The following is a 4,153-nucleotide window of genomic DNA, read 5'->3' on the forward strand; positions in this document are numbered from 1 at the left end:
TCACAAGAGTCTAAAAGACCAGACTCTATCTGGATGGAATGGATGCTAACACCTTCCCATTCTGTAACTTAGCCTCCGGATTTAGGTCTTTGGATAAGTAGATCTAAGCCTTGTCTTAATTTTATCTTTGGGTAAAAATTAACTAGGACACAAAGCCATGTATATTTGGTAGATTGTAACCAGGACCCAAGCCATGTAATTTTCAATTTTCCAAACATGTACTTTTTACTCAATTAATGAGAATGGAACAATTTAGTCATGTATTTTGTAAGCAGTATTTTTTTCTTATTTTTTTGTATAAAAAATAAGTGGTGACTCCATACCACTTACCCAAAAAGAGAGGTTCCCTAAAAAGTACCCAAAATCTCTTTTTTGAGAGGCACTTTCGAGGTCTCTCACAAGGCCCTAAGCTTCGTGTTGGGCTTTGTTTGTACGGTCGGCCTGATCCATTGGGCCCAATTCACCCACAATAGCCCCTAACGATCCTATTCTTGCGAAGTAGAGATAGGATCGTGGTTTGGTTATTTTATGATCGGTGTGCTACTTCCCGCTCAATCCCTTGTGAAGGAGTGTGCGCATCTCGAGAAGTCCACGGACCATCTTTTAACGCGATGGATTGGATAGCTTGCCTCGTCTAGAAAAGAGCATGGCAGGGTTTGGCACATCCAACGGTCCAGATAATCTAATGCTTCATTTACCAAAGCATGCATGGTGCGTAATGATGACCCGCATTTATTGCCATGTGACAATTACCATTAATGGCTCTCTTGCCTCTATAAATACTCCTCCATGTCCACTATGTTCTTTTCTTTTCTCTTTCACTTTGTCTTATACTTACTCTAGTGATGTCATCCTCTCTACGTTCACAAGCCCTCATCCTCCTTAAGAGACCTCACTCCTTCCTTCTTAAGAAAGAATTATGAAAGTCTCTCTCTCTTCTCCCATTTCTACTTATATTTCAACAACATGCCTTTTTCTCATTCAGGGCTATGTTTAACATCCCTCAAGACGTAGAAATCTCATATTGTGATGAGGGTGACATAGAAGGCCAAAGGCATCCACACATAGTGTTCTTCCCCTTAATGTCTATTCTAAAAGGCGGGGTTAGGTTCCCAATAGACCCATTTTTACTTATGACTCTTAGATTCTATGGTTTAAGCCTCGACCAGTGCTTGCCTAACTTTTATAGGGTAGTAAGCTGCGTGGGGCATCTGAATTGCTTGTAAGGCCTGAGCCTTACCCGTCATGACATTAACTTCATGTACTCCATTTGGGGGAGTTTGCGCCTTGGGTATTACCTTCAAACCCGGAGCACTGTGGTCTGATTGATATCCTACCTTCATGATTCCAATAGGAACTCAACAGGGGAATTTGTAAAGGTGAGAGGAAATTGGCTGAATGGAAAGTTGACTTGCACGACCTCACCTCGCAAAATAGGTCAGTTTCTCCTTCTCCCGTCTCTTGACCCTATTGTGACTTATTATCGTCCCATAATTTATTTATACACTTGAACGGCATCAACCAACATAGATACATTTTTACTTTATTTATTATTATTGTTGTTTACCTATTTTTTAACTAAAGATAACTCTTGGATACAATTTCCAAGAACTTTTGGCCGGATATCAACGTTGTGCAGGTCAAGGAGCTTAACTTCATTATTCGCTTTGAGATATTCATGCACTATGACGGGCAGTTGAGGGCTTCCCACCAGATTCTAGGCTACACACCCTCTTACACTAGCTACCAGGATTGGTCAGGCGCCTTTACAATCGGCAGCCCCTTATTGTCATATTTATACGTTCAGCTGCCAGGTTTTTTTTGCCTCCAGTTCTTACTTCCACAGAAGCCAAGCAATTAGGTCCTCGACTAGTTAGACACAACTCCCTTGAGCCCATTCAAGACGGTTCGAGAGACACCTTCTTTCAAGGTCAGCTAAAGCACATCCCTATGGAGGCCCCTACCCCAGAAAACCTTGATCCAACCATTGAAGAGAACATCCTTGTACATCCAAACCCTGCAGTAGCGATGGTGAGAAAATGATCAATGACTTTAGACCGTTGGTTTCTGAACTCACCAACTTCGGGGGGCCAAGCTTCCTCCCAGTCCACCCCTCAACAGACCACTCTCCCCGCATCCAAACAACAACAAAAATTCCCTCAAAGGTGCGAGCGATGCTGTAACCTAGGAGAGCACTCCCCCAACCACCCATTTACCAACTCCTGCCTCAGGAAGATCAATTGTGTCATCGACTAGTAAGATCCCCCAGGAGAAATAGCCCTCGACCCAACTAGTCATAATCGGTTCATAAGTCACGGAATCCTCCTCGGGTTCGGGCACCCCATGGGAGTGCACCTTCCAACTAGGAGACAAGGCACTGCCCTCCAATTCTTATATCGAAAACTGGCGAAGCAGGGAGGGAGGTCAAGTATCCGACAGCTTGGGGCATGCCCTCCTGCTCCCGGCTATTATGAAGCACTATGCCGGTTGCCGAGATGATGACTTGGTGCTCAAGTTGAAATGGCACACCATCGCGGTAAGTTTTGGTTCTTCCCGAGTCTTTTTACAATATCATAAAAATTAGCAAGTGTTACTTGTCGGTTTGGAATTATCTTAACTCCATATTTTGGTTACTTAAGCTGCCCAGTTGACCCAGGTGGTGGAAGGTCGGCTGAAGGATGCTTAGGAAGAGGTTGACAAGGAGAAAGCCCTTACGTAGGTGGCCAAGGCAAGCCTCAAAGAAAAGGTCTTGGGGCTAAATGTGATGGAATGGCGTGCTACAACCGCCAAGAAAGCATTGGAGCAAGCCAAGCAAAAGGCCACTAAGGCCCTCAACAAGCTCAGGGAGGCTGAGATTAAGCTTGTTGAAACTACCAACATCCTCTCCGCCCGAGATAAGGAATTTGGTGATTATAAAGGGGGAGAAAAAACCCGAAAGCAAAACTACTACAACAAGGGCTTCAAACACGCTTAGGACTCAGCAGGCCCTATGATCTTTCAGGCCCGGAAGTTCGGGTTTATGGAGGGATGAAAGGTGGTAGCTAATACTATCAGGCTCCTTGAAGAGTCCCTGTTCAAGAAGTCCGACTAGCTGCCCTTGCCCAAGGACCCCGTATTAGGATTCCAAACCGAAGGGCAGGAAAATGACAGCAGCGACGACGATGAAGGTGGAGAGAGCCTAGAATCCTAAGAGTTGTCACAGCAGATTGACTCTCACATTGTGGTGCTTGATGAAGAGCAGCCAAGAAACGAGGCTTCTACTTCTGATGACAGCTCAACCAATGGTGACCTCTAATCCCCCGCCCATTAAGCCCCCTAACCGTCCAAGAAGCCCCTATCACCAATCCCGCGGCCACTATGACTCTAGAAGTTTAAACTCAGAGATATTTAGGCTATTTTTTTTTATTTACCTGTTGTTGTTCTCTTTCTCTCTTTCTCTTTTTATTTTTTATTTTTTTATATATGGTTTGTATAAGACCAAGACATTCGAGTTCTCTCTTCCAATGTATTAAGTTTATGTAGTAAAAGACGAAGTCTTCTATTTATTTTCTGCATACTCCCATTGTTTAAGTGTGAATGTTTGGTATCAATTTGGGTATTCGGTCGCTAAACCAAATTTAAAATTGTAGTAAGAATTTTGTTTAAGTGTATTCGTTCAGTGCTAACGTTTAAGGTTCCAACCCAGTGCTAACGTTTAGGTTCCAACCCAGTGCTTATTAGTCAACACAGGTTTTGGGTATTCAAAACTTAATGTCACAATAATTAAAACACCAATGCAACTTATGTTCATAATTAAGTGTGGCTGGAGTACATCCTCATAGAAAGATTAGGATTCCCATCTACCCTTAGGAAGAAGAATGTAAGATTTCCATCTGGTCGATGGTTGGGGTCAGGCCAAGGCCAGACTTCTATCCTTAGAGAAAAAAAAATCGTAAGGTTTTCATCTGGTCGGTGACTGGGGTCAGGACAAGGCCGGACTTCAGTCCTTAGAGAAAAATTGTAAGGTTTCCATCTGATCGGTAACCAGGGTCAAGTTGAGGCCAAACTTTTGTTCTTAAAGAAAAATCGTAAGGGCACACACAATTGACTATGCACTACTATTACTTTACACGGGGTAAATAAACTAAATGTTCACTTAATTACATTATCCTTG

The sequence above is a fragment of the Castanea sativa genome, chromosome 5 (genome assembly GCF_040712315.1).
Source record: "Castanea sativa cultivar Marrone di Chiusa Pesio chromosome 5, ASM4071231v1".
In the NCBI taxonomy this organism is placed as follows: domain Eukaryota; kingdom Viridiplantae; phylum Streptophyta; class Magnoliopsida; order Fagales; family Fagaceae; genus Castanea; species Castanea sativa.